The 13,039-nt window shown below is 38.0% G+C and overlaps 2 long non-coding RNA genes across 3 annotated transcripts; one reads left to right on the top strand and one right to left on the bottom strand.

Moving 5' to 3' along the window:
• Nucleotides 1–7,723: 7,723 nt before the first annotated feature.
• LOC137952181 (uncharacterized) lies at nt 7,724–9,500 on the bottom strand. Its single transcript, XR_011112197.1, has 2 exons — nt 9,309–9,500; nt 7,724–8,378 (listed from the first exon to the last, which is right to left on the bottom strand). It is a non-coding gene; the product is annotated as an uncharacterized lncRNA (long non-coding RNA).
• A 680-nt stretch (nt 9,501–10,180) lies between these two features.
• LOC137952303 (uncharacterized) lies at nt 10,181–12,656 on the top strand. Of its 2 annotated transcripts, XR_011112215.1 has the most exons (4): nt 10,181–10,326; nt 11,595–11,683; nt 11,750–12,010; nt 12,119–12,656. It is a non-coding gene; the product is annotated as an uncharacterized lncRNA (long non-coding RNA). The 2 variants fall into 2 exon arrangements; XR_011112214.1 differs by having other exon boundaries at nt 11,595–12,010.
• Nucleotides 12,657–13,039: the final 383 nt, after the last annotated feature.

Here is a 13,039-nt window from a genome sequence, read left to right on the forward strand (position 1 = left end):
CCAATAACCACTTTTGAGTCTCCTTCGATATGAAGAGGACCGCTGCATTTGTCTCTGAAGACGCGGAGACCGAAGAGGAGGCCATATAACTCTACAGACGTAGAGTCGGATATTCCTAGAGGGCCAGCACAAGAGAAAAACTGATTGTCGGAATGATCTGAAATAACTCCTCCGAAACCAGAAATCCCAGGATTACCAAGAGGCGAGCCATCAAAGTTTAACTTAAGGTAACCGGGTTCAGGAGGAGTCCATTCTTGCAAAACCGGGAACTTTGTCCCAGAGTGCATCATAGCTAAATTTCTCCAATTTTCACGGATAGGGGTGCCCAAAAAAGAAGAGAAGGCTTTCTTAGTCAGAAGCCAAGTAGATATATAACCCACCACTCGGTCCGCAACCCAATCTGCATATTCACATTTTGCATCAAATCGTCTTCTATTGCGCTCATTCCAAAGCCCCCACGGGATGAAACTAACACAGGCAGAGAGCATTATTTTTCCGAGGCCAGGCAAAGGGGTACCAGTGAGCGACTTACTGAACGAGAGTAGATCAACCGCCATGTAGAATTGTAACCCAAACTTACTAAGAATGAAGGTCCACACCTTCCAAGAGAATATGCATTGAAGTAGAATGTGGCTTGTGGTTTCAGCGTCAGAAGAAAAAAAAAATCATAAATCAAAGTTTAGGGTTTAGGGTACCACAGGAAAACATGGACCTACCCCAATGATGGGTTGCACATGTATCATTCATGCCTTTATGCGATGCCTGTCCACAATCTTAAGATTTAATTTACGTGCATCGACACCTTCAACATTTTAGGTCTTGAATCTCTTGCATTGATATATGTGAGGGGTAATGAGTCTGGCCATACAACCAGGAATGGTCCTCTCTGCTTCAAAATAGTTTCAATATTTCCTCATTCAAAAAAAAAAAAAAAAAAAATCCTCAAAGTCGGAGGTCTCAATTGCAACAAGAACAATAGCATCATAATTAACTTTCTATTTCATGTTATGCCCAAAAATTCCTATGTTACAGAAAAATTCACACAGAGTGTATTCAAAAACAAATTGGCCCAAAAATATATAAATAAAATAAAAACAATGTTAAGCAAATTACTTAATTTTGTCATAAAAAAAACATTATGGATCCTATTTCACTTACACTTTCTCAAATGCTTGACCAATGGAATCAAACATTATCTGCATTAATAGTCAGAATCTCAAAACATTTATATCAAACCAAAAGAGAAACAACAGAAACACAAAAGTAAAAACAGAGGAAGACAAATAGGTTACATCTTATCTGATTTGCATCACAGAACAATCAGGAAACAAATTCCATCATCGGAACGGTTTTTCCATTCACTTAATGATTCATAGATTACAGAGGATGCTTCTGAAACTGAAAAAAGGAGTTCAGAACAAGGGGCAGTCTTAAAAACAAGGAAAACGAGGAAAATGGAGTGGAGTTTTTTAGAGTAAATATTTGACCCACATTAAGTTAATTGAATAATTGGCCATCTTAACTTATAACATCACATCTATTCTCTTATTTTTAGTTACCATACTGTCCTTGCTTCTGGAAAGTGAAAACATCTGTTGCACTTCATCGGAGAGAAGAGAATTGTGTTGTACTTTTTCCTGTATAAACAAAGGAAGCAGCAGGAGAAGAGAAATACTGCAGCACAAAGGAGATAGGAAGGAGTTCTAGAATGAGTACAGGAAAGAAGATTTTTTAGTTTGTGAATAACCTACACTGTTCGGTAGCAGTACTCGAACTCCACATCTCAGGTTGTCTAAAAATGAAAGCAGCTGTTATCCACATTAATTTGGGTGATGTAAAATCTTGCACTAAATAGTTGCAAAGTGAAGTCCTAACTTCCACTAGTCATGTTAGGAGGAATTGGCACAACTGCAACATGGCATCAGAGCAAAGCCAATTTTTTGATTCTTGTATGATGGACTGTTTTTGTACAATGTGGCACAAGTTAGTTTTTGTAGACCTGATCTATATGTTCTCTATTGCCTTGGCACAGGTTGCTGTTTGTAGCTGTACATCTGCTCCATGTCTCATGCTTGTTGACCGAAAGGTGAGAGAAGTTGTTGTAGGAGAATAATAACATTTTGGAAAGATCAAATGTTTATTAGCTGAAAAAGACCTTGAAACTTAAATTAGTCATTTGGGAGGAACATTCTCACTCCACAGACCGTTTGAGAGAGTGTACAGGCAGCCTATTGTTTATTCTTCAGGTAGAAAAAGATAGTTCCCTTTGCTTTAAGAATAAAAATCACTTTGAAATAGCTTCAAACAAGGTATAGCTGGCTGGCATGCCATTTTTCTGGCATGTTTAATTAGATTTAGTAAAATAAGATCATAAAAATACAAATGTTTCTGGATTAAAAGAATACAAGTATTTAGTGAACATTTTTACACACATAACACAAACATACTAGCTTCAGTTATTTAGCCATTCTTTGATATGCTAAAAAGACAGAATAGGAAAACAACCAAAGTGGCGGAATTAACAAGAGTCTCTAAAGAATATTTTTATGAAGCTTTATGTATTAAGTTTGAGCTAATACGTTTATGAAACATTTTCTGACCAACAGGTTAATTGGTCAAAATCTTCACGTTATGGTATAAACATTGACTCTGATACTATTGCTTTATTCATGTTCTTGGAGGTGCAGAAGGACCTTTCCCTGCCTCCTACTTGGGTCTTTCCCTCTTCATTGAAGAACTTTGAGATCTCATTTGCACACAATTATCAAGCATTTGAGAGGCAGCTGGATAATTGGTATGGGAATATTCTCTCTCTGGCTGGTCAAGCGACTCTCATAGAGGCCAGCCTGACTGACTTCCTCAAATATTATATGTCACCATTACGATCTCTTTGGACCACAATTATTGTGTTTTGAGAAGTGATTGGATAATTGGTATGGAAATACTCTCTCTCTAGCTGGTCTAGAAACTCTCATAAAGGCCACCCTGGCTGGCCTCCATAAGTACCACTTGTCCTTCCTCCGCTGTTACATGGCATTGGCTAATAGGTTGGAGGGAGGAAATTCCTATGGCAGGGCACCTCTACTGATTTTAAATATGATCACGTTAATAGGAAGGAGGTTTGCAAGCCAAGAAACATTGGAGGTTTGGGCATTTGATGCAACAAGAGCATGAATTCTGCACTCTTATCAAAATGGATTTGGAAATTCGAGTTAGACAAAAAGAGCACGTGGAGGAAAATTATTACTAAGAAATACTGCAACTCAGATGACCTTTGGATTCCTCTCCCTTGCTCCCACCCTATGCTTCCAGCATCTGGAAGCAAATCTCTATGCCTATCCCCCAGTTCGCCGGTAGATTCTCCATTAACATCCATAGCAGGGAGCTCACCTTCTTCTGGAGGGATCCCTGAGTCGGAGGACAGCCTCTCACAAGCTACTATCCCTCCATTTTCAGTCAAAAAATTCCTATGGCATATCAAACAATGTCCGCAACTAGGATTTGAACCTTAAGAGAGCATTTTGGGGCAATGATAAGCAAGAAGCCATGAACCTCCTATCAACTTTAAAGAATACACATATTCGAGGTTTGTGGAGGCTTTGGTCTGGAAGTGGGACACTTCAAGACTACGCACGTTTACCTTTCAGCACTCTTTTCTTTGTGGCTATGACATGTAGCACAAAGTCATTGAGGCAATCATTTGGAAGGTCCCTGACCCTCCTCGGATTACCAGTTTTTGTGGTGTGCAAAAAAGGATAAATTCTCAAGGCAGACCAGCTCTGTAGAAGGGGAAGTAACACTCAAGACCAATCTTGCAAGCTTCATAGGGACCAATTTGAAATAGTGAACCACCTTTTCCTCCACTACAGCACTTCAATGCAGATATGAAGTGTTTTTCTCTCCAAGTTTCCTCTGCAATATTACTTCCCCTCCTCATTTCGTTCTCTCCTTGAGCAAATCAACTTTTCATCATGGGGAACTGGAAAAAAGCCTTTGGATGCTCTCCTTTGCTGCGATTGTTTGGAATATTTGGATAGAATGGAACAAACAGACCTTTGAAAGTAAGCAAAAGTCAATTGGAAGCATTATTGAGGCATCTATCAATTTGATCTTTTTTGGGTGAGTAAGTTGCATGGCTCAACCACCCATCTTCCCAACGATCTCATTAGACACAATTGGAAGGTGGTGGTCAACTCCTTGGACTACATCATACAAAACCTTGTTGCCTGGAGCCCTCCACTTCGGAATTGGCTAGAGCTTAATTTTGATGGCAGCTCAAAGGCAATCTAGGTACAGATGTAAGGAGCTTAATTTTGATGGCAGCTCAAAGGCAATCTAGGTATAAATGGGGGGGGGGGGGGGGGTGTTTACTCTGCTCATTTCGGCTTTGAGGATGCTACTATCTCAGAGTTGAGAGCCCTATTGGAGGGAGTTACTCTATGTGGGAAGGTTATATAACCCCCTAATTGTTGCAGAGGATTCTGCAATGGTCATCAGCTGGGGTTTGGGGAAAGAAAACCCCCCCAGGATGCTTCTTAATTTACAGTGATGAAATTGACAACCTCTGTCCAAAATTCGGATATCTCATGGCAATACATCCTTAGAAGTGCTAATGGCATTGCTAACACTTTAGCTCAAGAAGGGCTTTCCATGTAGCACCTCATTGTCAGAACATCATTCCTTATGTGACGGGCCTTTGTGCTTCAACTTGGGGAGCTACTTTTGAATCTGTTTCCTCTTGTTTGCCCTGTTCCTTTTCTTGTTCTTCTTGTACTTCTAATACTTTTCACTCCCTGGGGAGCCTTCTTAATGGAATCCATTTTCTCATTATCACAAAAACAAATATTAGAAAAAAAAAAGAATATGGAAGTTTCCTAGATCAAGAGCCTTCAAATGTTGAAGGAGAAAAGGTTAAAAAAAACAAAAACAACCTCTATTGTGTGAAAACAAAAAAGGAACCAACAGCAAACCAACTTTGAAATACAAATTGACAAATTGAAACTAAATCTATTCTTACGCCTGAAGGTCACTGCTTCGAATCCAAGCAACACCACAAACTCTCTTAATTACCTTTTTATTTGTCCATTTTTTTTACTTATTTTATCTTTACTGCAAGCGTTCAAACATTCAAAAAAAATCTATTCTTACACTTGCCAATCTTTACAAGATCTGGGCCTTTGGCTCAAGGCCACATGATGAGGGGGTTTCTTGTGTGAAGTCTTGAGTTCAAATCTCACCAGGGTAAGGGAAACAATATATCAGAAAACATCTAGGACATATAGTCGTTTGAGATGGTTTAATAGGTTAAGCATAAACCTGCTAGCAGACTGAATAAGTAGGGCTCTGCTTATGGATAGGCAACATGTATACAAGGCCAAAAACATAGAAGAGAGAAAAGTTTAGTAAATGATACATTGAACAGGGAAAAGGATTTCTCCAGCACAAGTTTGGCCAAGGCTCCAACGATGACGATAGCAAACAATCAAAAGATTAATTTTTAGAAAATTTGAACAATTGAAACTCAAGAAATAAAATACTCATTGTATTCCTGCAAATGCTAACAGAGTCAAGTATCGTACTTATCCTAACAAGATCAATGGAAATTTTTGTAACTTAGTCAACTGCTCCTTGCATAGAACATGAACTGGTTTTTTGCCCATTTCCTCCAAGATACTCCAAAAGATAGCATGAATAGAGAGGTGCCAGACAATTCTTTCCGACTTGGTCATTCACCAGTTGATAAGCTTCTTTTTTTTAATGCTGATTACACAAACCAATTCATAAGCTGGATAACCAAATCCAGAGGAGAAACTCAAATGCACAACTAAGGCCAAAATTTCTAATGATGGCACACCAGATTCCAAAACTGAGCATGTCATGGATGCCAAAACATAGATGGTCAATTGGTTCTTCAATTTCATTACAAAGCTTGAATTGAGAGTTGAACTTCCCCCTTCCAACAAGCTATTAGAGGTTAAATTTTTGCTGCAAGTGTTTTTGTAATTTTGGGGGAATAAGAAATTTTCAAACCACGGAGCAAGGAGGGCAACTAGGTTTGCCACAGCCAGCAAGGACGGACTACAGGAAGGTTATAGCAAAATCCCAAGTCACATTCCATTTCCTACTGAGTTGATCCTCCCCACTCCTACTATGGTAGCGGGCATCAAGGATGCAGTACTGCTAGGCATCTGCCAGATAAGATGCGTGTTAGTAAGGTAGGAAGTCGTTAATGACAAAAAAAACCATCCAATTCAACTTCAGGTTCCTCCGCTTCTTTAGCTTGTGCCATTTTGCCACACTTGCCTTAATCAGTTGAAAATTTTCTTGACAAATGGTTTGTATTTCAAAACTTTTAGCTCAATCTTCAATTCCTTCCATTTTTAGTACACTAAAGCCAATGATTTTAGTGTAGTATACGAAGAATGAAACTAATTTAGTTCTTCTAGATTAGATAAATAGCTATACAATGTGAAAAGCTGGTCCTCATATGCCATGGCATTACCAACCTTACCATTCATCCTCCACACCAGCAAGTATCAAATGACTACATGGAGGTTGTCAAGAACTAGTCCTTAATGTCCAAATTAGTATTTGCATTTTTCATTATCAATGGAAACTGACAAACAGAAAATGAAGATTTTGAGTGAAGCTGCTTGTCTGACTGTCAGTAAGAGCCCTCCCTGGCATCTCAGGAATGAGCATTTATATCCTGGAAGGCCATGTGGTATAGCAGCATGCCCTCTGTGCACATGGAGAGGATATAAAATTTTTACTCAATGAGATCACATGGTGACACATACATGCCCTTTTTTCGGTAATGAAATGCCCATATTATTTTATCTTACGTGAAAATCAGGAAAAATAAGAATCATATCTTCATAAGCACAGGCAAAACTTGTTATAGGACCCCAAGCATGAGATCACTGCACGACGTGCCTGGCCACAAAACATAACATAATCTGCACATGTCCTCTATCATCTTGTGTTATTTCCTTAAAAGTTTGACTGGCTAATTGAACAACTCTGTTTAAATCTGTTTACCAGCATTCCACATACCAAGCAAGATGTATTGGTACTGGCAGATATTTCTCAGATTTTGGTTACCCCATACTGAGTATATGAAATCCTGATCCATACTACCCTTTCTCCTCGCAACAGCTCACCGCTCTCAAAGAGAAGCATATCAAAGAGTAATGAAAAAACTTATAATACAAAATATTTTTTAAGAAGATTACTTATTAATTTCAAAAAGTATAAGCAGGAAAATCACAAAAGAAGAGAAACAGGTTATCTGATCGGAGAGTTGAAGGAATTAATCAATCTCCACTTACAAACCACAAAGCTCTTCTTTCTTTTACCAACAATTCTTTCATTGCAAGTTGAGGCAGAAATGTCATATGGAAAGTACAAAAAAGTTAATACTGTTACCATGCTTATGAATATCCAGATGTGCAAAACTGACACAGCTATAGGCATGTTCTAAAATCTCTCCAATTCCCTGCACTATTAATTACAAAACCACCAAACAGGAATCCTTCCATTTCACTCAATACCGTACCAATATCACCACAAGGAGATAAGTTAAAAAACATCTCTACATCTACAAGATGTCCAATTTTTTTATAGTGCCTAATAAAAGAGAAATTTTGTGATATACATTGTAACAAATAGCTTGCAAAAACATATATTCAAAATTAATCACAAAAAGAATAAGGAATGAATAAACAGGAAAGGGAACATTCTGTTTTTCTTAATATTCTTGCACTCACAGGTCAAAGCCCATAAAGCCACTAACTTTCATCAACAGTAATCCCATTTTAACAGTAAGACTTTATTGAATGACACCCACTGTCACTCTAATCAATACAACTGCTTGACTACCCGATTGACAACATTTTGCCACCCAAAACCAAAGTAAGAAATGGCAGCAAAAACAAGACAATGATCGTACCCGAGCCAAGGATCACAGGGACTCTTCAGCAAGTGCTGCAAGCTTCTCGTTCTCAAGGCGTTCAAGTGCTTTCTTGTGTGCCCAAGTCTCAATTGTAAAATCGGGCTTGGCATTGAGGCCAACACCTAGGATGACGACAGTGAGGAAGGAGGTGATGTAGCATGGAAGCTCCCAGTCCTCCCATTTTCGTGACTGACCAGGAGTCCTATTGAAGGGGTAGCCCTTAGGCTTCTCTTCATGTCCATCACTCCTCCACCGGCTAACACCCTCACCACCACCTCCTCGTGTACGTAATGCCCCTCGGAGCCGGCTTCGAAGCATGCCACTGGCAGATGTAAATGGCTTTGCAGACATGGTCACAGTGATATAAATGCCAAAGACCAAAATTTGTCTTGACAAGCAGCCTAGTAGTAACTTAATCTGAAAGCTATCAAAAAGAAAAAGCAGAATATTCAAATTTTCTGAAAGACTTAAGACTGCTTTTGGTAGGAGAGGAAATGGAAAGAAAAGAAAAGAAAGAGGGAAAAAGAAAAGAAAGAAAGAAAAAAGAAACGTGAAGAGGAATAATTGGGTCTTCTTTTCTTCTATTTGAAAGAAAAAGAAAATGGGAGAAAAAATAAAAGAGAAACTTGGTTTTCCTTGTTTAAATGCACATTGAAAAGGACATTAGAATAACATAAACACTACTAAAGGTTCAAAATCAAATTAAAACCACCATTAAAAAAATAGAAAACCCTCATTTACAAATTCATTACAAATGAATTCCAAATACAGACAACATGAGTAAACAAGAATCTGAGTTCCTCTAGATTCCCACAATTCAAGGTTCAAGCTTATCACAATTTAAATCCACCCTTCGACTGAACTAAGAGTGAAAACCCACATGTTGACTTAAAATTACACAACAAACAAACCCCAACGGCAGCAACTGTTCAGTAATTTAAAAACTTTTTTTTTTTTGAGCCGGAGTAATTCAGCAACTTAGATCACCAAGGTACCAAAAAGTGTGCAGAAAAATTAACGAGCAAACACCATTTTCCCCTCTTATCCTCTTTTCCACGTTTCTCTCCAACCAAAACAATGGAAAATAGTTATTCCTCCGGGTGCCTTTTCTGTTCTCACCACTTTCTGTGCCAGCAAACAAGGGCCTAAAAGAAAACTAAGTCTCTGAAAGGAACTCAATAGTGCTGCAAGTGAAGGTAAAGATCAGATTCGAGACAAAGAGGAGCAAGAATGACATCTTAGAGGTGTTTAAATGACGCTGTTGAAGTTAAAAAAAATCATGAAAGAGGAGCAACGTCCCGAAGACCAAAAACGAATTATTAGAACATGCTAATCTCACGATGGACCAGAGTACCTGGGGAAGTGGGAATGGCCGGCGAGATCGACGTTGAGCTGCTTGTTGGCGATTTGAGATTAAGAGAGGGAAGAAAGCGAAAGGCAAGGGAGAAAACCTGTTCCGTCTCCTCCCCTTCAGCACTACGGAAGAAAATTACAAAATTGCCTTTTGATTATCGAAGTCAGATAGTAGAAGCGGGTGCAATGGAGTCTGATCTGCGAACGCAGGAGCAGGATTCTATCAGAAACTTTTAATATTTTTTCACATCTCATAAGTAATCTTTATATAAAATAAATAAGTATTACTGAATTATCAAATAAATACATACTTACAAATATTTTTAAAATAATTGATGACAATAAAATTTAATTGAGGTCTGGAATGATCAAAGTAAATATTTATTTATGGATTTTATATAAATATTTATTAATTTATCAAATATTTTATATTTATTTTTTACATTTATATTTATTAATTTACTTAGTGCTGATGCTTATTTGAGATTTTTAATTTTTAAAAATTTTAATAATAAAATATAAATAATGTTATTATGAAATAAAATAAAATAAAATAAAAGACATTAAGTAGTCTAAGTTGTACAGATTATGTCTTGAGTCATGTGCACTAACCCCCCCCCCCCCCCCCTTGTAAATAAGGAAACAATTGGGTTAAGGAGCTAACTCGGATACTTGAAAACCCGCTTTAACTCGCCCAATATTAGAACAAGTCTTCTGCGTCCTGGAAGTGTAAGTCATTAATAAAGTAATCGAGTCTGATACCTGAAACGACTCGTCACCCTTTCACTCCGAGTCACGTTGTCAACCTGGTGACGTTCGGCAAAACTTCTTCGTACTTAACCTGGAGTTTTGGATGTTTTGGTTGGGGAAGAGAACGGCAGAAGCGGAAACCGCAGAGAACAGAAAGAAGAGACACGAACTGAGAGTCTCTGACAATGGAGAAGATTGAGAAGCGGCAGAGATTCTACGAGGCCGTTATGAAAATTTATTTTCCGCCTGAACACAACCAAACTGATCAAGTAAGCTCTTCTCTCCCTCTCTCTCTCTCCAGCTGTATGTGCGAACTTTCAATTGCCAATAGGAAAAGAAAATCTGTTAGTTCTGGATTTGATCGATGAGTCCAAGGACCTAATATTTCTTCTCATTTCAAAAATGATCGTCTCATCTGCTCGTTACTGAACACCTTCAACCTTTTCGTGTTTGCTGTTAATGCCCTAAGATGAAGTTTCTGCAGCTAATGATTTACAGGACAATTTTAAGGAGAGCATCTAAATTGAGGTGTATACTGTCTAACACTCTCCTCTGGAAGACAGCGGGGAAAATTTCCGTCCAATTAAATTGGTTCAAAGCTAACGTCTAAGAAAGAAGCATTTCTAAGACAGTCTACGAGACGGTTCATGTTCAAATGATGACTTTTTTGGTAGAATTTTCTGTTTTTTTTTTTTTAACTTTTTTTTATCGTATGGTACTGATAGACGATTTGGGAACCTTTGAAAGTTCTTAAATTGTATGGCCCAGTTCATTTTTGGAAGCTGGCTGCAACCGCCTTTAATGTTTTCCCAATTTGCCGAGTGAGGAGGAGAGATCCTTCTGAGTTTGCCAACTCTGGACACATGGTGGTAGCGGACTCTGTTTTTAGCTGTTGAGTACAGTTCTACTGGAAATTTTTATCTAAATCGAACATTGCATTTTCATTAACAATTGAAGAAGGACTACTTGTTTAGGAAGTATTATGGCATTCTGAGGACTGTTTTCTTTAGAATTTTTTCAGGTGTGATGTGAGACTAACACTGTCAATCAAGGTTTGCTAGCTTATACAAGAAAGTCTCCTGGCCTTTGCAAATTAATATCCAAACTTCATAGAAAAATCCACTTTGGATTTCTCTGGAATTCATGTATGATTTTAAAGTTTTGATAAATCCAGCTTCTCCAACTTCCTTCAATGTCAGTTATAAACAGGCCGTCTGTTATATTATTGCTTTAAAAACTTCTTTGAGGAAGAATAGCCATCACATTTCTGATGTTAGGGGTCTTGCTATTCCATTAGCATTAGGACTACACGTGATCCAAGGGTTTTTCCTATGTTTGCTGATTATCATGTACATTCAATAATTTTCGGTTTGTGATGTACGGCAACCAAGCATTGTATCAGTCAATATTTGATCCAGTATTTTTTAATCTTTTTTTTAGTTCAGCAAGCTCTCTATGTGGTTGATATTTTCTCTTTCAGTAGTTTTAGGTTAATTAAATCCATAGCAAGCCCTCCTTATAGAATTCTTAATCTCAGAACAAATGCAATCCTGAAGTATCGACTCCGGAGGGTGGAAAAGTGGTACCAAGGCATGAATGTATAGACATGCACTCCATCCCAGGCAGGTAAAATGTTAAGATGCATCTAATTTACCTGTCAATACTTGATCCCATATATTGGTCAATTAGCAGATGTTGATGATTTGGAGAAGGAAAGCTCCTCGGATGACATGGGGGAACCTGTGCCTCAAAAGCTCACAAGGGCTCAGAGAAAGAGACTTAGGAGAAGAAAATTGAAAGAAACTGCTTCATCTCGAAAGAAAATCATAGGCCCTCTTTTACCTCCACTCCATGATGGTTCTTTGACCGGATCCTTTGGGGTCCAAAAGGAACATGAGGATGCAGATGCTTCTATTGCTGTTGAGACAGTGAGTGAATGTCTAGAAAGGACAGGTAAGTGTAATTGTTCTTTCTCTATACATATATATCTATTTATACATGTGTATGTGGTGTTTTTGTGTCTTCTAATGCGGTGCATTTCATCTTTGTTTTGATTAGCAGATGGAAGAACTGGTCCAAGTTGATATGAGAAGCCCAGATGAGGCTGGGTTAACAATGGTGAAACATAAAGATATATGGAAGATAAGACAGAGAAAATCAAGGTATCAATTCACCTGCCATTACTGAAATATCTTGCTTGGAATCGATTGAGCTGGGCACCAGAAAAAAAAAAAAGGATCAATGGAGCGTTTGAAAATGTCAAAAATAATTCTGCAAGGTCATTATGGCATGAAATGCATCAAGTTTGGCAATTTTGAGATCAGGTTGTACATACCAGTGGGGTGGTTATTCTGGCAATCCACCCATATAAACAGAAAAGTACATCCAAATTGTCGGGAACTGATGTCAGTGTAGAAATTTTTCATAACTGAATTAGTATGTGATGGGTTTTAATATTATGATCAGAACTTTGAACTTGGAATTCATGCAGTATCAGGACAAGAAACTAAACTGTCAAGCTGAACTCGGCAGCAACTTTACCGACTTCTCTCTTATAAGTGGATTTGGTACTCGCAATACCGACTTTAGTAGAAAAAATATGAAAAAAATTATTTTCATTGTTTTTGCATAGTAAGCTGCCAATGTGGCTGTTAACCCTGTTGTAAACCATTGAAGTGTTAGACTTCTAAATATTTTTGGTTGACCGTTATTGAAGAAGAAAGAAAAATAGAAAGTGGCATTATCCAAAAATTAGATACTGGTGTCACATCTTAGAAAATAGGAGCTCAAGGGTAAAAACGTAAATTTACCCTTCAAGGGATTGGTCAAAGATGGAGTCAAACCTTTTCCAAATCTCTATTTCCCCTCTCAAATTCGTGCCTAGTACTTCTCCCCTATTTCTCCTCTCTTCTTCTCTATTTTCTTTCAAGATTGCTCTCTATCTCCCTCTCTTCCTCTACTTTACTTCTCTCTTATTCCAAC

This window comes from Aristolochia californica, unplaced genomic scaffold, assembly GCF_029961685.1.
Source record: "Aristolochia californica isolate CCGP_79_NKW_82.1479 unplaced genomic scaffold, dmAriCali1.0.hap1 SCAF_15, whole genome shotgun sequence".
Lineage (NCBI taxonomy): Eukaryota > Viridiplantae > Streptophyta > Magnoliopsida > Piperales > Aristolochiaceae > Aristolochia > Aristolochia californica.